Genomic DNA, 24,385 nt, shown 5'->3' on the forward strand with positions numbered 1-24,385 from the left:
AATCACTGAGCAGTGCAGTGATACAGTAGGTGACTCCAGGAGGGCGTCTCTTCAGTGATTGGTTGAACTAATGAAACAGCATCCCATTAAATCAATGAATTATGCATCACATGTATCCCAAAACACTCCACTGCATAGGTTTTTAAGGCACACCCACATGCATTCCTGCATGCATGAACACACACGTGCACGCACACACGCACGCACACACACATGCATGTGCACACACACATGCACAGACACACACAAGCTTAGCCACATGCGGTATCAAAGTAATTTTCTGATAGTAAAGGACAGGGGCCTATTATCTTCACCCACCAGATGTCAAAGAATCCCTCCCCTCTGAAAACATTCTAACGCCTGTGTTTCACAACTGTGCAAGAAAAGACATGTTTTGATTTACCAGTGGCCAATTCTATAAGCAAACATGCTGGACATAAATACATTTTTCTGTGAGTAAATTGGGCTAAACTTAGCAGACACTAATTTTGTTTGTTTGTCCCTTGCAGTAGTAGCATTATCTTTTCAGTCTAACCTTCACTCATCTATCCTTCTCACAAAAAAATACGCCCATACTTTCCTATCTCAGATCAATAGCTCACCTGTCGCTGTGCAAGCAGCCAGAAGCCGGAGGATGCAAACTGATGAATTATTCACTCAAGAAAAAAAGGAGTAGAAAAAGCAAAGGAGTAAGACTAGAGTGAAAGAAAAGGACCAAAGTCCCAAAAGAAAAAGTAAAAAGAAGGATTAACCGAACAGATGAACAAAGACAACCGACCAACATGCACACAAACAGGAAACAGACACATAACAGATCCTAAACTCAGCTTCAGTCCCATGTGATCGATTTTCACTTTTCACTATGTCTCATGTGCATAGTTATTATAGGACTCACTTCAAGTTGGACCTTTGAGCTGTGAAAACATGCCTCTTTATACTTATTATCAGAGACAGTAATGGGTATCTATTATCCATCCATCCATTATCCAAACCGCTTATCCTGCTCTCAGGGCTGTGGGTATGCTGGAGCCTATCCCAGCAGTCATTGGGTGGCAGGCGGGGAGACACCCTGGACAGGCCACCAGGCCATCACAGGGCCCACACACACACACACATTTTCACACTTAGGGACAATTTAGTATGGCTGATTCACCTGACCTACATGTCTTTGGACTGTGGGAGGAAACCGGAGCACCCGGAGGAAACCCACACAGACACGGGGAGAACACGCAAACTCCACACAGAGGACGACCTGGGACAACCCCCAAGGTTGGACCACCCTAGGGCTCGAACCCAGGACCTTCTTGCTGTGAGGCGACCGCACTAACCACTACGCCACTGTGCTGCCCACAATTATTATTATTATTATTATTATCCACCCATTATCCAAACCGATTGCTATTATTGTTATTATTATTATCATTATCAAAAAATGAACGGGTGCACATATGTTGTGTGAGCTATCCTAACAGAATGAACAAAACACTATAAAAATACAACACAAAAATGATGCCAAGGTTTTGGGGTTTTTCGTTTTTGTTTTTTTTTAGTTTTGTTTTTTAAGAATAGTCTTTTTAATGGATAACCATGACTGGATTAAAAATGCTGTATATATATTTTATTTTACCTTGTTTTGTTTTCTGTTCAAAGTATGTGGATGTGACACACATACAGACATTCACTGTAAAGAGTTCACTCTTCACAACCGAGTCAGTCTAATATGTATCAGGAATGTGCCCATGACATGTCTGAGGAAGTTAAGAGGAGTTTGCCATCATAACTAGAGCCTGTCTGCCCATCCGTCTCCCTGTCTGCCTCTCTGTCTGTCTGTCTGTCTGTCTCTCTGTCTGCCTGTCTGTCAGCCTGTCCATCTGTCTGCCTGCCTGTCTGTCCATCTGTCTGCCTGCCTGTCTGTCTGCCCGTCCATCTGCCTGGCTGTCTCTCCATCTGCCTGTCTGTCTGTCTGCCTGTCTGTCCGTCCGTCCACCTGCCTGCCCGCCCGCTCAGCTGTCCGTCCATCCGCCCACCCGCCCATCGGTCAGTCAGTCATTAACACAGTGCTTAGCTATGGTGAGCTGCAGACAGCTGGAGGAAGACTTACAGACTCTGTTTAGGTGAGAGGTAAACAGTGAGGGAGTTTGGAGTCCACATGAGATACAGTATGAGGGAAGGGGGAAGAAAAGGCAGTACAAACACTCAGAATTTCACTTTTCCCTTACCCACACCAGGATTCGTGTCCAACTCATGTAAAACCAAATCCAAAAAAACCCTCCCCGTACCCTAACTCAGCCTCAATACATCCATTTCACTGTAAGGAATGCATACATACATATATGTACATTGTTTTGTATGCTATGTATATTGTTTATATTGAATTTGTATGTACTAAATGCGATAAATAATTTTGACTGACTGACTGGTTGATGTTTGCAGGTGTGGTTTCAGGCCCTCATTTAACCCAGAACTGGATTAAGATGGTTTTGATCAGGTGCAGGCAACCACGTGCCATAGAGAGCCGTGTGTATGCAGGTTTTCTTTACAACCTATCACTGCACCAGGTGAGGTCACACAATCTGTCCTCTTTTTAGTTGAAGGTGTGTAAACCAGTGAACTCAGATGATGTAGTGCTGGGCTGGAGTAGAGACCTGCATACAGATGGCTCTCCATGGCCCATGGGTGCCAACTGACGGACTGTGAAGTCTGGAGCTGTCTGAGTTCTCTTACAAGGGTTGCTTTCCTTTGTTTCAGGGTTCTCTCCATTTTTCAAATGTTGATGGTGAAGTGATGGACCTTGTTTGTTCACTGCTGACAGGGTTGAGATGGGGGGGGGGGGTGTTGTTTAACAGTGTTAAAAAAACAGTCAAACAAGAGTTGGTCAGGAAAAAAAGAGCGCTGTCGATACATTTTTGGTTGTTTTGCATGAGCAAAGGTTGACCGTTACGAATGAGGGGATTTTCATAATCAAATCACAACTGCTGCCAATCTAGTCCTTTGGTCTAACTAGAGTGACTAATCGTGATTATGTCTAACCAACAATGATTGATCCATCTGTCTGTCTTTCCATCCGTCTAACCAATCACACATCCATCAAGCTATCTACACTGAAAAGATGAAAAGGCTGACAAAAACTAAAGCCCGGATTCTGTGCAGGCCCTCATGCACCATGGCAGCCCCTACAGGCTGATTCAAATCGAAGAGCACTGCTTACCAACAAAAGCACATGTCTATGGATGATATCTGGAATGCACCTTTTAATCAACAGGTGCTTTATTCTCCATTTGAGAGCTGTGTTGCTGTAGCAACCACAACAGCAAACAACAACGATGAGATCAGACGCCAAGCGTCTGTCACTTGGGCTTAAATGATGTCATCGTGATTTTGCTTTTGTTTGTTATTTTTGCACCTGTTTTGTCTTGCTTACTGTAAGTCATTTAATGATAAATGTGTAAAGTTTACTGGTAGACAGTAGGCAAGAGATGTCACCCCATATTATCCTGCATGGCACTTGTACAAAAGGTGGCTCACCATGCAGCAAGGGAATGGAGGGACGAGATAAACACGCAAAAGCCAGATGGAGGCGAGCCAAATATGTAAGAAGGGTTGATGGAGAAAAGCAGGAGGAGGTAGAAGAGGTTGAGAGATGAAAGGGGTTTGGGTGTGACGGAGATTCAGATGGCTCCCATGATCTGATGGACTCTCTGAACAGTGGGGATCTAAATTGAATCAAAATTATATATTTTAGGAATTCAGGTGTTGTGGGGGTTCAATATTTTTAAGAAACAATGCAAAGACTTGACTGAACTTTCTTGCATACACATACTCTAGTGCACCTGTATGTTTGCACAGACAGACAGACAGACAGACAGACAGACAGACAGACAGACAGACAGACAGACAGACAGACAGACAGACAGACAGACAGACAGACAGACAGACAGACAGACAGACAGACAGACAGACAGACAGAGATAGATAGATAGATAGATAGATAGATAGATAGATAGATAGATAGATAGATAGATAGATAGATAGATAGATAGATAGATAGATAGATAGATAGATAGATAGATAGATAGATTTCTGTAACACACACAGTTTTCATTATGTTGCATTGTTTTTTGTGTTTATCTTACCTGCAACAAATAATCATTTGCATCTCTTTCTACATTCTGTATTATCAAGTTTCATCACTGAAACACGTTTTATAATTGCCACAGAGAAATTAAATATGCACACACTACGACAAGAATGAAAACACAAACCAGGCTCAAAGGACATTCCAGCATCTCCCTGACTTTATCCACCCATTCTTTTACTCTTAACCCACCCCAATGTGACAATAGACCCACCTGTTTCACCCCTAGTGAGACAAGAGCGACCCGCTCCCACTGTGGGGTCGGCTTCAAAAACCATGGAAATCCACCAGACAAGCCCAGCGTTCCATCCTGTCCTAACTCATTGCCCGCTGAAAGACCCTGAACAGAGAAATTAGGACAGAGAGAGAGAGAGAGAGAGAGAGAGAGAGAGAGAGAGAGAGAGAGAGAGAGAGAGAGAGAGAGAGAGAGAGAGAGAGAGAGAGAGGAGATAGAGGGGGGTAGAGAGAGAGGTGGAGAGCGAAAGAGAGGGGTAGCAAGAGCGAGAGCGCGAGAGGGGAGCGAGAGAGGGGGGAGAGAGACAGAGAGAGAGCAACAGAAAAGGGGTGATGTGAGTCGAAATAAAAAGAATGACTGTATAAAAATGAGGGCAAAAGTGCCACCACATGCTGTGCTGTCATAACGGCATGTCCCCCGCCTTTTGGCGAGCGAGGCTCTCACTGTTCAAACATCCTTTAAATGAGTCAAAGGATGAATCAAAAGAGAGCTGTTAAAATGGCACTCCCACCCCTACCCCTCCCGCTGTTGTGGGCCTGTGTTCATTGACTTGTGAACAGCGCTGTCTGTGTATGCACACACATGCATACATACTGCGCGCACACACACACACACACACACACACACACACACACACACACACACACACACACACACACACACACACAAAACAATTTTGTGGAAAAAGGTGAAGACAAAAGAAGAGGTAGGATAGAATGGAGGGCAGGAAGGGAGCCACCCATTCTATCCTTCTCCATTCTCCAAAAAAAACAGGCCAAACAAGGGGCTGGATGCCATGCTTTACTGAAATGGTGTGACCCTCCCTTATGTGGATACATAACACACACACACACACACACACACACACACACACACACACACACACACACACACACACACACACACACACACACACATTCACTAATGGATGCTTATGCAGACAACATACACACTCTCAACCATACACACACATACACACACACACACACACACACACACACACACACACACACACACACACACACACACACACACACACACACACACGCACAAACATAATACATATACATATACATATATACACATATATACACATATATACACACACATATATATATATATATATATATATATATACACATATATACACACACACACACACACACACATATATATATATATATATATATACACACACACACATATTCTAAACCAGCCTGGCTTGCAACCATTGCCTGTGGGTGAGGGTCATAACATGTCAGCTAGATTGTAAAACAGAGGATTGTTTTCAACTTTGAGTCTGGAGGGTAGCAGCTGCAGGGACAGTGTAGAACATTATTTTGGCTTAACGACAGCACTGTAATAGTTTCTTTTTCAATGATCTCTTTTCTGCCATTTTACCATAACTGAAAGTATACATAACCCCTTTAGTATTAAGCAAGATTTCCTGATCTCAAGCCCATAAATGTCACTCCCAATCGATCAATAAATGGTTTATAGTGACACATGCTGAAAGCAACCACCTTAAAAAATGACTTTTTCATGACACAAGGCCTTTTTTTTGGACAGGCCTCTTAGGTCAGGGCCTCACAACATGGTCAGATGGGATGAAGGGCTGATTTAGAGACATGGAGGAAGATGAAATAGGTTAAAGTGCAGCCGAGGTTAACAGCCTGGTCTTCTCTCTCTCTCTCTCTCTCTCTCTCTCTCTCTCTCTCTCTCTCTCTCTCTCTCTCTCTCTCTCTCTCTCTCTCTCTCTCTCTCTCTCTCTCTCTCTCTCTCTCTCTCTCTCTCTCTCTCTCTCTCTCTCTCTCTCTCTCTCTCTCTCTCTCTCTCTCTCAGCCCTTTAGCTGAGAGAGAGATGGCCTGATGCTGGGTTTGGAACGACACAAAATCAACCCGAATCTGATACCATCATACGTCTCAGAACGACATAGAGCAATGTACAAAATCATGAACGTCAAAGACATTCATCAGTCTTGTGGTGTGGCCCGCCTGGTGAAAGACAACAGATGGGGTTATTTGGAACAGGAGAAAGACAAAAATAAAAGAGAAAGTCTCCTATTTGTCTCTATGCTGTCTTGTCTTGTCCTGATCGGTTTTGTTTTGTCTGTTCTGTCTGGCTCAGTTCTGTGTGGGCCCAGTTAAAGAGGGGAAGTCCCAGAACAAATGGACTCCAAAGGCTCTTTGTCCTCCATTGCCAGAAAACACACTTGTCTCTTTCCTCTCTTTGTCTGCCTCCTACATACAGCCGACACTACCGTGAGTCTTTCCCCTGTCGTCAGCAGTCAACAATACATAAGCTCTGTCTCTCAGCCCACACACCAGAATACCACAGAGGTGCACAGTGAACTTCTCCCAATATCTATCTTGCTCACTTGTTGTCTCAAATACCCAGCGGCCTCTGCCCCGTCCCTCTCTCTATCAGTTTCCTTCATGATCACACAGACACAGTCTCAGTACAGACTGGGAATTTCACTTGGTGGGATGGTCAATGTAAGAAACACAAGTGACATTAAGACAATGGTCTCAAACAGGAGGGAGAAAGAAAGAAAGAAAGAGAGCAAGAAAGAGCGAGAGCAAGAAAGAGCGAGAGAAAATGAGAGAGAGAAAGAGCAAGAAAGAGAAAATGTTTTGAATGTTAAAGCAGCTCTTTATTTAACGAGAAAAAAACAAACTACCAATGAACGTTCACATCATCAAATATAGTCACTCAATTACATTAACATGCACAAAAAAAGTTCAACTTCCATCATAGAACCAAGATCAATTCAGAGAGAGAGAGAGAGACTTTTTTTTTACATTTGAAAAAAAAAATTTTTTTACATCACATTGATAAAAATTTCCATTCCCACTGTGTCAATATCAACTGGTAAGCTAAAAAACAATAAAATCTCAGGCATTATTCCAGTAACAACATCAAATTATTTACACAAAAAAACTCCCTTGTCACAAACACTCCCACATCCACACAATACCATAATAAATCAAAGCTGAAGAACAAGTGAACCATCTTCCCTAAGTGAACATAAAACCTGTCTTAACCCCCACAGAGCCCTGAACGAGTCCAGAATTCTGGTCAGGGTATGGAAAACGTGCTCTATCCTCAGACGAGCTGCCACCAAACCCTTCATACTCTGCACCACATCCATCCAGCCCTGACCTAACATCTGATTCTTCCTGGTCTTCCAGATCGCTAGCGTAGCAGTTCCAAACAACAAATTTACTAGGACCACAAGCAGAAAGAAAGCGAGAGAGAAAGAACGAAAGAAAGAAAGAAAAGAAAGAAAATAGCTTGTATTCTATTGAAGTTCAACTATATCAACGATGGTAAGTCAATAAAAGAATTCAGGGATTGATGGTGCAAAAAAGCAAGAACGACATTTCACAAAGGGGAAAATCTATATAAACCATGTCACTATTGCACAGTATTGCACTATTGAGGGACAAGGGCTGAGTTTTCGCTCTCTCTCTCTCTCTCTCTCTCTCTCTCTCTCTCTCTCTCTCTCTCTCTCTCTCTCTCTCTCTGTCATCCATCTCTTAAAATTAGTGACCTCACTCCGACTCCCACATCACAGTGACTTCACCAGTCAGCAGCTGCAGCCATGGCCACAGAATAGGGTGTTGGTGGAGGAACAATTAACATTGCCACTGTGTCTGGGACAGTGGGAGCCCACAGACCACAAACCAGAGCCTCTTACACGAAAGGGCACTATCAGCAGAATTTCCAGAGATGTCCAACAATTCTGGCCACTTAAAAAGTCCAAACTCTTGTAGAAGTGAGGCTCTGGTAACGGTTTGAAGGCCATCAATCCTCGGGCTTTCGAATATCTGTGATTTTACATGACGTCAGTGCCACTGAGTAAACTGAGGGAAGGCCCACTTGTGTAGTCTATAAAGCAAGCTGGCAGACCGATGGTGAAGGCCACAATTAAGTTACACTCGATGAAAGGGAGCAAAAATACTGACCAGCACAGTGATCCGAATATTATACTTTTTTACAACAACGCTTCCTGCACCCCATAAGAGAGAGAAATTCAAACTGAAGCAAGTCCCATGCAATTTTAGTGTATAAATTATGAACTTTCCAGCAACATACATGCCCTGATGCAAATCTCCGTAACTGTTCCATATTTCCTGAGTTCATCTAGATGCATGCAGCGAACCCCTCATCGACAGTATTGTTTTGAAGATGCCCAAACTCATGTGCTCCTGACAAGCATACCTGAAGTCTTATCAAGCAGTGCTACCTATTTAGCAACTTTGTCACTAGATTCCGTGACTTTTTTGACCCCTTTAGTGACCTATTTTTCAAAAAGTGAACAGTTACAAATCTGGTGACTTGTTCTGATCACAGATCGAAACAGATGATGTATCAGAAGCCGTACACAATATGAATTAAGTAAATAAATATCAAGTTTGTTAACTCATTCCCTCACATTGATGCAACTGCCTCCTATAACCCCTCCCCCCAAAAAAAACCCTCCTCTTACCTCAATTTGCACACTATATACATCAAACACCTTAGTTTTGAAACATGCAAGGAGATGGTGTTTGTGTGTGGACATAAAAAAGCAGGCTGGTGTGGGAGGCTGTTGTGATTGACAGGAACAGAACCAAAATCTGTTAAGTCTGCCATGGAGACAAATGTGGGAAGAGCATGTAAACATGAGATCATGACATGTAAAAAATAATCCAGAGAGAGCAAAATACATGAATAGACAGAGACAGAGAAAAAGAGAGAGCGAGGGGGGGTCCAAAAAGAGACTGCTGCATTAATAAACACTGAGTTTAAAACATGACAAGCCATGCAACAATGGAGTGTTGAGTTGTGGCATTGTAAAAAGCCTATATTTCTATCCTGCCAATGCTGATTTGGCTGAGGAGTAAAATAAAGTAGTCCACTGGTGGCGAGCTCTGTGCCACAAAGGCACCATATACTAACCATCAACATCAGATTTCAATTACTAGTTACCCCTGCTCCGGTTGATGCCTGTGTGAATTAGTAAAATCAGTAGGTGTTATGTTTGGTTGGTATTAACACCTGCATATGTTTGTCCCCTGATGGCACCATGGTTGAGAACCATTGTAGTGGGCTTTACATTTACATTTTCTCCTTTAACAGACGACTTACAAGAGAGTCGAAAATCTACAGATGTATCAACCTACAGGCATCTTACAGCATTAAACAGTAACTATATATATACCCAAGAGTTCATGTCGTGGAGCGTGTACTTGTACAACAGGTAGATCACCAGCATTAGGCTCAGGTAGGCCTGTTAGATGTGTTTGCACTATGGGCACATTCAAAGATGCTAGATTATTAATATTTTGGACACATACCTGTAAGTAAAGTTACACAAGCATCTAATTGGGGCCTACATATCAGTTAGCTTAACACTTTGATAAAGCCAAAGCTTGAGACACAACCTCCATATTTTGGGGAGGGGTTGGTTCTCAGCAATACATTTTCAGGACAAACTGATTCCATAGCTTGTGATGGAAGCAAATGACCAACACTTGTATTACTTAGTCAGACCAAAGGTAAACAAGCTTGATTCAGAGGAGAAAAAACTTCTCAGAAGGGAAGCTTAACAACATGGAGTTAATTCAGGCATGAAACAAAATTTAACAAATTAAACATGCGTTGATTAAGTTTTTTTTGGCCCCTTCTTCAGCAGCAAAACTACCATATATGCAGATATGGTAGCTGCATTGCATTGGGGCTCGCAATAGGGGCCCCCCTCTTTATGTCACCTTATTGTACCAAAGATCTCGAACACTGAGTCTACGATATACGGCATGTTCAAAAATGTGCAAAGTGTGCCCACAAATAATTATGGACATGCGTACTGTTGCATAGCAATATCAACACAAGAGTTAGCTAGCTGGCAAAGTGTCAAGACTTTGCACAGCGAAAAGCCTGAAGAGTGCGCCTATGATGGTAGAAGAACTATTTATTTATTTGACTAATAATCAACCTACACCCTTGTGCTTTGTGTTTTATAAGGCTTATGCGCAGACATGAATAATGTTGTTAATGCGTGGGTGCGCCGTCACCGATCAGGTTTTCATCTGTGTCAAGATGGGCTGTCACCAATTATCTTTTCATCTGTTATGGTGCTTGAAAAGCAAGATTTTGTTAAGTAGGCTAGTTTATCACTAACTTGGCCTTGCTATTATGACTCATTCTATAGCGCGGCGGTCTGTTTTCCTAGTAACCATTTCATTTATGCATCAACTGTGCAGTGCATTTCACTGTTGCTGGTTGTTTTAAAGCTGCATGCTTTCACATCTTTCATTCACTACTGACATGACGTTATGTTACGTCTGATTCTGATAGGCAGGCCACGGCCCCATTTGACCATCTTGCATTGGGGCCTGGCGCTGACTCATTATGCTGCTACCCTTCTTGGTGTTATTCTCTTCTCAACAAACTGATCTTTTGTGGAAAAAAATAAATATCTAAATATCTCGAGTCCAAAATATCTAGGGACTTGTTAATCCGGCACACCAGACTATAAAAGGGTTGTTTAGAGATAACCTACTTATAAGGACATTTATTTGCCGAGTTTCTACAGGGAAGACTGGAAAATAAGAGTTTGGGATGGCTTTTAGCCACAACTTTCCAGCATGTATATTTAAAAGTGCATGTAGTATTCCCTCAACTTCTGTGGTTAAAACTAGATGAAATATCGGTGCATCAGCTCCAAAGCAGATTCACAGTAAATTAATTTTAAACCCCTAACTTGATTCACCTCCAACTAAAGGCAGATAAATGTTTGCCATAACCCATTAGCATAAATGAGGAACAAAGATTGTTTAAATACCTAGTCTCTTACTTGTCATTTTGAGTTGTACAAATTATTGCTTTTAGTATGATAATAATAATAATAATAATAATAATAATAATAATAATAATTGATAATATCCAGCTTCATTTTAGTCTGGGTTTTTTTATTATTATTATTTCAAGCACCTTGTATACGTTTGTTCCATTTACTAAAATGCAAATTTACAATATTTGCAGTGTAGATACAATTAGTCAAAATATGAAAAACAAAAAAATCTGAGGAAGTCTGTATCTATAAAAATATATATGGAAGGGAGAGACTGACATCTGCTGGACAAAAAATAAATAATAATAATTATATATGTATATACATATATACACACACACACACACACACACACACACACACACACATATATATATATATATATATAGCAACACAGACAGGGAAAAAAAAGTATTAATACATAGCAGTACAGGCCTGTTTCGTGCGTCGTGCACTCATCAGCTGCAAATGAGTGTGCGACACACGAAACAGGCCTGTACTGCTATGTATTAAAACTTTTTTTTCCTGTATCTGTGTTGATATTCCGCTCCTCATTAGTTGAGCACTTATAACACCATTGACGGTTTCGGAAGAAAACGCTATACATACATACATACATACATACATATATATACATATATATATATATATATATATATATATATATATATATATATATATATATATATATATATATATATATATATATATATATATATTCTAAACCAGTACGACCTCAGTCTTCACTGTGCTGCTGACCGTTTATTTTGTTTGAGGTACATTGTTCTGATACCTGAGCATGAAACAGCTAAGTCTAATGAGATTACTAACCCTATTACTATGAGTTAGCCTAAAATGACATGATTCTAAACCAACTTATGACAGATCAAGTGAAGTCTGACTAAGTATGTCTAAGTAAGACCAGCCAAACTTAACCAAACCAAATCGAGCTCCACCCACTTACTTTCCAGTCTATTCTTCTGGTTTGCTGACGGTCGATCTGGATCCAGCTACCCTTTGCTCCAACCCCCAAATGAACAATGTACCCGTATCACTTGGAGGTGAGTGATATGAATCTTCAGGAAGATTTCAGGCTCAAACATCTGCTCACGGACAACTGCAAATATAGATTCAACACAATTTAGCCACATATTATGTGCTAGGCAAAATACTGTTAAATGCTTCAAAATGTCATGTTCATATTACTTTCTTTGGCCTTTTGTTGTTCTTTGTTTCCTTCAAGATCTTTTTAATGAAAAGTAAATGCTGCCAAAAAAAAAAAGGATTCACATCTGTTCTTCATATGGAAACCTCACAATCCTTCAGTGCCACTACCTCACAATGTCACTCTCTGCTGGCTGCCGTGGGGACACCACGCTTATATTGTCTCACATTTGTAATTAGCCCTATTTGTGACCCCATCTTTTCTTAACCTGTTACTCTGAAATGGGGTCATAGATAGACATGAGGGATAAATCAGAAGGTCACCATTGTACCTGTTGTCCATTAGGTATTGCATCTTAGAAGGTATACTCATGTTCCCAAAGGTCTCTGCAGTCCTACCGGTGGGGTAAAATGTTAAGCCAGGGTGGAACAACTGCTTAAATCACATATTTTGATGGCCTGTGGAGTTCAATTTGAGTTGCGCATCTTCACTGTCTGTATGGAAAGCCAAAGGGGCCACAAATGCCTGCTCGGGTGCCTGTTGATACCTTGTACAAACCAATTAGAAAAAGTGGACAAAACACCAGTAAAAAGCAGGTGAGAAGTAGTGACCAACTTTCAGTCTTAAATCATTTGTCCACTAGATCCATTTTATCATATGAACTTCAGACAATGTCCAGAAAATCCAGAGAGGACCCCTAAGGGCCCTCTAGACCCTCAGAGATAAGACATTCTAAAAAATAATATTTTAAAAAGTCATCAGTTCTAAATTTCCATCCATCTATCTATTATCCAAACCGCTTATCCAACTCAGGGTCGCAGGATGCTGGAGCCTATCCCAGCAGTCATTGGGCATCAGCCGGAGAGACACCCCACCCATTCTAATTGCCAGTTTCCAGTTCTAATTTTATCGTATGAATTCATAATTTGACAATCAACATCTAAACAAAATGTTTCTGAGGAAATAAAACCCTTCAAACCTATTCAGTTTGTGTTGGAATGTGAAGGGTTAAATGAAAGAAGCTCCTTTGTCTCCCCATTAGAATTTTGCTGCCTCTGCAGTTGTTAGGAGGAAAATGCTATGCTTTTAGCTCTGTGATTGGTGGTCCAGCTAAAAGCGTGGGCAGATTAGATCACATTGTGTAGGTCAGCACAGAGAAAATCAGGTGGGCCCATCTCGTCCAAGACCAATCATACTTAATAGGTTCTGAAACATATATGTTACTCAAAATAGGTCATTACAACTATACTTCCCTGAATGCACCATGGTTTAATAATACAAGCCTTAAACATCATCAGAGGTAATGTTACAGGCAACAAGACGAATATTACCAGCATCGCATAGCCTGACACGAGGGCCACATATTCACACACTTACAGCTGACAACACTTAACAGCATACACCAGCGCTCAACATGCTCAGTAACGTTAAAGACAACACCTGAACATAGCCTGACACAGAGGCCACATAAACCACATATATGCAGCACACACACACACACACACACACACACACACACACACACACACACACACACACACACACACACACACACACACACACACACACACACACTCGTTTCACGATCCTTATGAGGACCCCTCATTGACTACATTCATTTCCTAGTCCTTAACCCTAACCTTAACCATGCAAACTACATGCCTAACCCTAACCATTACCCTAACCTTAACCTAACCCTAACCTTAACCCTAAAACCAAGTCCTAACCCTAAAATAGACCCTTTTACTTGTGAGGACCTCTAAAATGTCCACACAAGGTAGGTGGTTTCTGGTTTTTTTATCCTAATGAGGACATTTGGTCCACATTAGGATAGTTAAACATGTGCACACACACACACACACACACACACACACACACACACACACACACACACACACACACACACACACACACACACACACACACACACACACACGTCAACATAAAATCCAGTTGTACACCCACCAAAAACGATATCCAATAAACAATAATACTGTAATACTGAAATAGGCAATAGGCTTCTACAGCCCAAAATTGTAAATGAGCTTACTTTGATGATTACAGCAGGAGAAGATGGGGCTTGGTAGTGAACTTGAATTATTTCATTACAGTCCAAAGATTCGGTCAATTCTCTTTAAAATGAGGGCAGGGACAAAGAGTTCAGTCTATATGTCATCATTGATGCCCTGATACCAGTTTTTATCCAACTGACAGTTGAAAACAGTCTGTCAACAGTACAGCCGCTGACAGGGAAAAGCGCTGAATTAGCAGCTACGTACGTGTCATTACTACTTGGCACTTCAGCAGAACCTGGCACAGGAGTAGGTGTCTGGGTTGAGAATGATGGCTGAACTTGAGCTGAATTCTCTTCCTCCTGCTCCTCACGACGTCTTTTTGTGACAAACGTAAGCAAACTGCTTTGTTTCACCATTATTTTTATCTTAACCTATATTAAAAGGAACTAGCTAGTGGAAAGTACACTGAAAGAAAGAGGAGGGGCTGCACGCAATCTGGCATTTGCGAAATGCACTGCCGCTCGAAAAATATGACCTATCATCGTCATGGTATACATGAATAAAGAAACAAGAAGTGCTATTTCTATTGGTTGTGTCGCCCCCCCCCCCCATTAATTTCAATAGTCTAGGGAATAATATTAAGTTTATCTTTTTTAATTTGAAGCTAAAGCATACATTTTTATGATTATGCTGGATGTATTAGCTTGAGATTTAGATGGCACAGGCACACCCATGGCTACGCAGTTGGGTCCAGCTATATATTTTATTTATTTATTTATTTGTTTGTTCGTTTATTTTGTTGCTTTTGTTTTGTTGTTAACATTTTGTTAACCAAGTAAATTTTTCTTTTTTTTTTTAATTGAACAGCCGCATACAGCTTGGCTTTGAGATCTTCACAGTACACAAAAGGGAACAGGTGCACAAAAAATATAATAAAAAATAAAAAACCATCACAGATAACGGACTGAAATTATATTACATGAAACAATGGTACCAAAAGTTATTATTCAGAAACAATTTTAACCAACTGATTTTCTGGGCTCCGTTCATAAAATCAAAATAAATGGCTTGTAAGCCTCCATCTTTAAATTCTTTGGTCAACTCTGCTCTCTTAACATAATGAATGTTCCTCTTCCAAATGTAATCATAATCAACCTGATTTATTTTTAATGGCTCTTTTAGGGATAGCAATTGCTGGATAGATGCATCTTGAGATACTTTCCATTTTAGTTAAAAAGCTTCGACCCAATAAGCAAATGTCTCTCAGTAACCATGAGTTAAGTCTAATTTGGCGTTCAGCTATTACTTTCCACACATTCATATTTTCACTTTCAGATGGATCTCTGGATGTATGCCTAAGTACTGAACGGTGGATTTTATAGGAATGTTGTATGCCTCTTTTAAATTACTTTGGTGAATTGGCATTAACTCACGCTTATTCAAATTTAGTTTTAGACCAGAGGCTTTAGCGAAAGTGTCAATCAGTAGTAGTATCTGTGGGATTTCAGTTAACTGTTTCATAAAGATGGTTGTGTAGAGCCGAAGGAACGGAGAAGACCGTAGGTTCACACTTTAGCCGTGTAGGCAACTTTCTTTAATCCACGGTAAATCAGAGAGCAACCAAACCACAGCTCGACTGAGCGGAGGTGGCAAGAATAATCAGAAAACTGGCTGGACAACCATAACTTAACCCTGCGTTAACCTGCCAGGGCAACCATGACTTAACCCTTAGTTCCTGGGTTGAATTCTGTCCCCAATACGTGTCCACCACATGAGCCCCCCCAGAATTCGCCCTAGTAATCGAAGTCAGGCAGGCGCGGGGGGACAACAGGCCGTCCGCGGCGGCTCCGGATAACAGGGGCCGGAGTGTCTCTGGGAGGCATTGACGCGGGCCTGTGGAGGTCGGCCTGAGGAGCAGAAGAGGCAGCTCGGGCCTCCACGGGGGGAGGAGGCGGAGCCGGGGGACGACCGCGACGAGGAGGTTGGGCTAACTCCAACGGCTGCGTCAAGTCCAGGTGTGCGGGTTTAACTCGGTCCACTGAAACATGCTCGGCCGTGCCCCCAAAATCCACCACCAGGTGCTTAGTTCCCCGTTCCAGGACGCGGAAGGGGCCGTCATAAGGGGGTTGCAGAGGGGGGCGGTGTGCGTCGTGACGGATGAACACGTAGTCCGCTGACTGCAGACCTGGGGGCACCTGGGACACCGGCGTGCCGTGTTGGGCGGTAGGGACGGGTGTGAAAGCTCTGACCCCGTCCAGCAAGGAGGCTCGTTGGTCCACAGCTGACCAGGGACGCGTTGCATTGGGCATGAAATCGCCTGGGACTCGCAGCGGCGTGCCGTACACCAGCTCCGCAGAGGAGGCTTGTAGGTCTTCCTTCGGGGCGGTCCGCAGGCCCAGCATGACCCATGGGAGCTTGTCGACCCAGTTGCAGTCCTTGAGAGTAGCCCGAAGCGCAGCCTTCATGGACCGGTGGAAGCGCTCACATAGGCCGTTCGCCTGAGGGTGGTAGGCGGTAGTGCGATGAAGCTTGACGCCCAGAGCCTCACCCACAGCACTCCATAGCTCTGAGGTAAACTGTGGCCCGCGGTCAGATGAAAGGTCGGAAGGCGTACCGAAACGTGAGACCCACGACCCAATAAAAGCCCGGGCCACATCAGCAGACGTCGTGGATGCCAGGGGAACAGCTTCAGGCCAGCGCGTAGTCCTGTCCACCACAGTGAAGAGGTAGGTGAACCCATGGGAGGGGGGTAGGGGACCAACCAGGTCGACGTGGACATGGTCAAATCGTCTCTCCGGCACTGCGAAGCGTTCCAGGGGCGCCTTAATGTGGCGGTGTATCTTAGCCCGCTGACAGGCAACACACGAGTCGGCCCACGCTTTCACGTCTCTCTTAAGTCCCTCCCACACAAACTTAGCAGAGGTCAGGCGCACGGATGGCTTACCGCCTGGATGAGAGAGGCCGTGCACAGCTTCAAATACGGGGCGTCTCCAGCTGTGCGGGACGATGGGCCTGGGCTGTCCTGTGGAGACGTCACACAGGAGGGTGGCACCTGTGTCGCTGAAAGGAACGTCCTGCAGGCGGAGCCCCGTGTCGGAGGCCCGGAGACGGAGGATGCTCGGGTCCGTGGCCTGGTCAACGGCCATCTGTGCATAGTCAAGGCCTAGGTGGACCGCTCCAATCACTGCCCTAGAGAGGCAGTCAGCTACCTGGTTAGACTTACCAGCGACGTGCTGGATGTCGGTAGTGAATTCCGAAATGTAGGAGAGTTGTCGCTGCTGGCGAGCGGACCATGGCTCGGCCGTCTTGGACATGGCAAACGTGAGGGGCTTGTGGTCCACGTACGCAGTAAACTCGCGGCCCTCTAGCAGGAAACGGAAATGCCGGACAGCGAGCCAGAGACCGAGGAGTTCCCTGTCAAAAGTACTATACTTGCGCTCTCGGGGTGTAAGCTGGCGACTGAAAAAGGCCAAAGGCTGCCAAGCCCCCCCCACCCACTGTTCGTGAACCGCACCAACAGCATAGTCCGATGCATCCGTGGTTATGGAAATAGGCGCTGTAGGTGAAGGATGCGCTAGCAGGGTAGCCTGGGAGAGCGCAGCTTTAGTCTCGGTGAACGCACGGTCCCGCTCTGCTGTCCAGTCGACCGCCTGGTTGGGGGACATGCCTTTCAGCGCCTCGTACAGTGGCCGGATGATAAAGGCGGCTCGGGGAATGAAGCGGTGGTAGAATGTCACCATCCCAATGAACTCCCTGAGCGCACGAGCTGTTTGGGGGCGCGGAAAGGCCGCCACCGCTTCCACCTTTGAGGGCAGGGGGACTGCCCCGTCCCCAGTGATGCGATGCCCGAGGAAATCAATGGCTGTCAGCCCGAACCGGCACTTCGCTGGGTTGACGATCAGCCCATGCTGGCTGAGGCGTGTGAAGAGGGCATGAAGATGGGACAGGTGTTCTTCCTTGGAGGCGCTGGCGATGAGTATGTCGTCCAAATAGACGAAGAGGAAAGGAAGGCCACGGAGCACTGAATCCATCAGCCGCTGAAAGGACTGGGCCGCGTTTTTGAGTCCAAATGGCATTCGTAGGAATTCAAATAGGCCGAATGGGGTAGTCACCGCTGTCTTGGGGATGTCTGAGGGGTGCACGGGAACTTGATGATAACCACGGACCAGGTCGACTTTTGAGAAGACGCATTTGCCAGACAGGTTTGCAGAAAAGTCCTGGATATGCGGGACAGGATAGCGGTCGGGCGTGGTGGCGTCATTTAGTCGGCGGTAGTCCCCGCATGGGCGCCAACCTCCATCAGGCTTAGCGACGATGTGGAGTGGGGACGCCCACGGGCTGTCAGAGCGGCGGATGATCCCCATGCGTTCCAGGTGCTCGAACTCAGACTTGGCAATGGCGAGTTTGGCGGGGTCGAGACGCCTGGCTCTGGCGTAGACCGGGGGCCCCTTCGTAGCAATGTGATGCTCCACCCCATGCTTAGCGGTGGGTGCAGAGAAGGTAGGCTGGGTGAGGTCAGGGAACTCAGCGAGGAGGCGGGTGAACTTGTCTGCCTCTGAGAGAGAGTTGGCTAGACCTGCATAGGCCGCTTCCCTCCGCGTACATGCGAAGGAGGAGAAGGTTAAGGCATCGACCAGACGGCTGTTCTGAATGTCCACTAGCAAACCGTAAGCGCACAAAAAATCAGCTCCGAGGAGGGGAAGCGTTACATTGGCCATGACGAACTCCCACGTGAAACGTTGTCCACCAAAACACAGTTCTACAGACCGCACGCCGTAGGTGTGGATAGGGCTGCCGTCAGCCGTCGCCAACTGGGGGCCCCGCTCCCCGCCCATGATGTCGACGTCAGTAGCAGGGAGCACGCTTCTCTGTGCGCCCGTGTCACAAAGAAATCGCCGACCGGAGATGGTGTCGAGGATGAAGAGTAGCCTGCTCGTATCGCCAACACTCATGGCCACTACTGAGTGTTGGCCCTCTCGTTTCCCGTCGGCCTGTAGTTGCAGGGGGAACGGCACCGTTTAGCTTTCGCACCAAATCGAGCGTGGTACATACAGAGTCCAGAGGGCTTGTAGCGGTCTGATGCTGTGGCGCCACCGTCGGGCCACGCCCGCGATGTCGGCGGGGGGCCAGTGAAGGTAGGAGCCAGCACCCCGGCATGGGAGGAACGTTGTGTAGCGACGAAGAATCGGTCAGCCTCCTTTGCCAGCTCACGGGGATCAGTGATGGTGGAGTTAGCGAGCGCAGTCTGGACGTGGGGCGGCATGTTGCGCAGAAACAGCTCCATAAACAGGAAACATGGCTTTTCTTGACCCAGTAGGTTTAACATCCTGCTCATTAGCTCCGATGGTTTGCCATCTCCCAAGCCCTGAATTGCGAAGAGGCGACGTGCTCTCTCCGTTGTTGACAGTTCAAAAGTTTCAAGGAGGAGATGTTTAAGTGCGGCGTATTTACCATCGGCCGGTGGGTTGGTTATGAAACCGCTTATCCTGGAAGCCGTAGCGCACCCCAGCGCTGCCAATACGTAGTAGTACCTGGTCTCGTCTGCTGTTATGTCTCTGAGCGCGAACTGTGCCTCAGCCTGCGCGAACCATGTAGCCGCGGAAGACTCCCAAAACTCCGGCAGTTTAATTGCAACGGCGTTCGTAGCCATAATGTGTGTGGTTTCAGAAAACTTATCCGAAAATCACGTCGGGGTCACCAGTGTAGAGCCGAAGGAACGGAGAAGACCGTAGGTTCACACTTTAGCCGTGTAGGCAACTTTCTTTAATCCACGGTAAATCAGAGAGCAACCAAACCACAGCTCGACTGAGCGGAGGTGGCAAGAATAATCAGAAAACTGGCTGGACAACCATAACTTAACCCTGCGTTAACCTGCCAGGGCAACCATGACTTAACCCTTAGTTCCTGGGTTGAATTCTGTCCCCAATACGTGTCCACCACAGTTGTATATTCTGCTGACTGGCTAATAATGATTGGTGCTGCTTTCTTTCCTTAATGCCGATACTTCTCGCTCCGCGGTTTGTAGCTGAGTTTTGCAGTCTCTGATCTCTGCCGCACTGAACACGACCGCTTTGGTTACGCAAGTGTAGCGGATTCGGGGGGCAACCACAGGGACTGCCGCGGGGGGCAACACAGGAACTGCCGCGGCCGGGACGCGAACCCGTATCGCCCCGCACCGCGGGAGTCATCGCTGACTGCTCGACTAAAGGGGCCGACCACGTCAGCCAGCGGCCAACGTGTCTACTTATCCATGCACGTTACACAAGCTAGCATGACTTGAGTTTTGCTGTAGCTGAGAACCGAGTGTATCCACCTTGTCGGTTAGCTTTTTTATCACTGCCAAGACGGCGTCCATTCTTTCCATACCTTAGTCTTTCTTTTTAGCTGCTGGAGGTGGGTTCTTGGCCGGCGAAAATGGGTCTTCTGGAGCTCTCGGTGATTTCTATCTTAGCGGCCGAGGAAGGCGGCAGCCTCGTTACAGCGGGGTAAGAAAGGGGGGTTCTTCGTCGTCACGGTGCAGTTCTTTTTAAGTATTTTATCGTTTTAACACTGGAGGGCGTTAAAACAGTTCAAAAAGTCCAAATGGTAAGGGTTGGCTGGTTAAGTTCGTATAAACTTGTGACAAACAGACGGAGCTCAAAGCTTTGGCTACACCCAAGTCCGCCATCTTGCCTACCTCCGGTCGAGCTGTAATTTTAGAGGTCCGAGCAATAGTAATTCAGTGTGTAATTTCAAATGACAGTCAAATTGACCAATCATGTCGTCCCTCTTAATGGCTAGGTTTTGTTATCGCTAACCTTGGATGATCCGCTGTGGCGACCCCTAACGGGAGCAGCCGAAAGTAGTAGTAGTAGTAGTAGTGTTATCGCTAACCTTAAGATGAGTTTTGCCTGCTGAGGGGGGACACGGATCAAAAGTTAGGGGAAAATCCGCCGATGACAAGTTTACGATGGAAACCGCGAGTAACGTCACTGCCAATGAGGCGGACGTTGTTGCTAATTTATTAACCACATCGTTTTCAAGATTACATTTTAATAAAAGAGTTAACCGGCAAAGGAAGAGCATTAATTAGAGTTAAGATGGCAATGCGCACTATTCACAGAGGAGCTGGGAATGGTTGCAATCACAGTATTGTAAGATGGCGAAGGGTGTCAAAAAAAAAAGAAAAAGTCCCCTCCCGATTTAGGAACGGTTGTTCCCTCTTCGCATGACCTCTTAGAGTACATCTGTCGCCATCCTACAATGCTGTGATTGCAAAAATTCGCGAATCCTCGGTGAATAGTACACATTGCCATTGAAACTCTAGTTAATGGTCACGTCAATTTGCATATTGTAGCGAATTCGGGGGGGGGGGAACCACAGGAACTGCCGCAGTTGGGACGCGAACCCGTATCTCCCGCACCGCGGGAGACATCGCTAACCGCTCGAGCGGTTAACGTTGTCGCTTGCGGTGCGGGAGCCCCAGGTTCGCGTCCTGGCTGTGACGAATCCCGAAGGAAGGGGGCAATGTGACGATCACGGATGACTAGGCTCGCTTAGCCCTTGGCTAACGGGTCGGACCCTTTAGTCGAGCGGTTAGCGATGTATGGGTTCGCGTCCCGGCTGCGGCAGTTCCTGTGGTTGCCCCCCGAACTCACTACAATATGAAACTGATCGTTGGTTTCGGTCGTTATGCCACTGTATTGTTTATAAGGGTGGGGATACCTGCAGTCAGTTGAAACTGAAGAGGTCACTTAGATGAGTGATGAAACGTTTCTCTCTCTCAGTAAGGGTTGTGTCCAGATGAACTGATTCAACTTTATTTGGTTTTCTTACGTGAATTATTGAGCATGCATAAAGACGGTATACAGATATGAAGAGAAGTGCAAAACAAATGTGCTTTCAACCTGGTGATCAAGTACGGGTCAAAAAGCCACGGAAGGTCTGGAAAAGAGAACAAAAGTTCACACAACCAAGAACGGTGGTGAGAAAGAAAAGCCCTTACACTAACCCTACTGGATGACTGAATTGAATTGAACAGATTCTATTTCGAAGATGTAAACAAATAACAAATAAAAGAAAAAATGACCAAGCATGAACAAAAAAACAACAAATGATAAAAATAAAACCAAAAAAATCCAACAAATATACACTACCGTTCAAAAGTTTGGGATCACCCAAACAATTTCGTGTTTTCCATGAAAAGTCACACTTATTCACCACCATATGTTGTGAAATGAATAGAAAATAGAGTCAAGACATTGACAAGGTTAGAAATAATGATTTGTATTTGAAATAAGATTTTTTTTACACCAAACTTTGCTTTCGTCAAAGAATCCTCCATTTGCAGCAATTACAGCATTGCAGACCTTTGGCATTCTAGCTGTTAATTTGTTGAGGTAATCTGGAGAAATTGCACCCCACGCTTCCAGAAGCAGCTCCCACAAGTTGGATTGGTTGGATGGGCACTTCTTTGAGCAGATTGAGTTTCTGGAGCATCACATTTGTGGGGTCAATTAAACGCTCAAAATGGCCAGAAAAAGAGAACTTTCATCTGAAACTCGACAGTCTATTCTTGTTCTTAGAAATGAAGGCTATTCCATGCGAGAAATTGCTAAGAAATTGAAGATTTCCTACACCGGTGTGTACTACTCCCTTCAGAGGACAGCACAAACAGGCTCTAACCAGAGTAGAAAAAGAAGTGGGAGGCCGCGTTACACAACTGAGCAAGAAGATAAGTACATTAGAGTCTCTAGTTTGAGAAACAGACGCCTCACAGGTCCCCAACTGGCATCTTCATTAAATAGTACCTGTTAGAGCCTGTTTGTGCTGTCCTCTGAAGGGAGTAGTACACACCGGTGTAGGAAATCTTCAATTTCTTAGCAATTTCTCGCATGGAATAGCCTTCATTTCTAAGAACAAGAATAGACTGTCGAGTTTCAGATGAAAGTTCTCTTTTTCTGGCCATTTTGAGCGTTTAATTGACCCCACAAATGTGATGCTCCAGAAACTCAATCTGCTCAAAGAAGTGCCCATCCAACCAATCCAACTTGTGGGAGCTGCTTCTGGAAGCGTGGGGTGCAATTTCTCCAGATTACCTCAACAAATTAACAGCTAGAATGCCAAAGGTCTGCAATGCTGTAATTGCTGCAAATGGAGGATTCTTTGACGAAAGCAAAGTTTGATGTAAAAAAAATCTTATTTCAAATACAAATCATTATTTCTAACCTTGTCAATGTCTTGACTCTATTTTCTATTCATTTCACAACATATGGTGGTGAATAAGTGTGACTTTTCATGGAAAACACAAAATTGTTTGGGTGATCCCAAACTTTTGAACGGTAGTGTATGTTCGAAAAGGATAATGGAAGGATCTGGAATGCATCAGACCTCTCTCCACTACCAGAGTTGAACACTATAATGGACAATGACAGAGAACTGGCTAATCCCCAACCAGACTCATGCTAACCATTCTAATGAACAAAAAAGACAGATCAGGTGTAGAAATCCGCCTATCTGGGCTAAGGACTATGTTCTGGGCGAAAAAAAATGCATGGATGCTGTTGAATTCAATTAGGCTGGCTGATTTGTCTGTTGCAAACGAGTACTTAGTGTTACGTCATCGTTATTTATGAAGTTACCTTTACTGAAAGAGGGAGATGGGGTCAGATTGTGTTGTACTGCATTTGCGCGTAGACGTTGTGGCCTGGTTGCGGTGTCCTGCCGCTAGAGGGTACTGTTGGTTAAGTGAGTGGATTAGTGGGGCAGGATGAGAGGCGAGGGAGAAAGACGTGTGGTATGGTGCGGAGAATAAAGATGGAGGCCTGGTAATTATGGAGCACTAACATAACATTGTCTAGTAGCCAGTGTTAGTGGCCTACAGTTCATGTTAGAGCTTGAGTCTAGTTGAATCACGATGTAGAACAAAAACACCTTTAAAAGTTGCCCCCCACACACACACTTACACCCCCACTTCCCATGCCCTTATGCAGTAGGTTTCAACATCATGCCACCAGC

This window comes from Lampris incognitus, chromosome 2, assembly GCF_029633865.1.
Source record: "Lampris incognitus isolate fLamInc1 chromosome 2, fLamInc1.hap2, whole genome shotgun sequence".
NCBI classification, from domain to species: domain Eukaryota; kingdom Metazoa; phylum Chordata; class Actinopteri; order Lampriformes; family Lampridae; genus Lampris; species Lampris incognitus.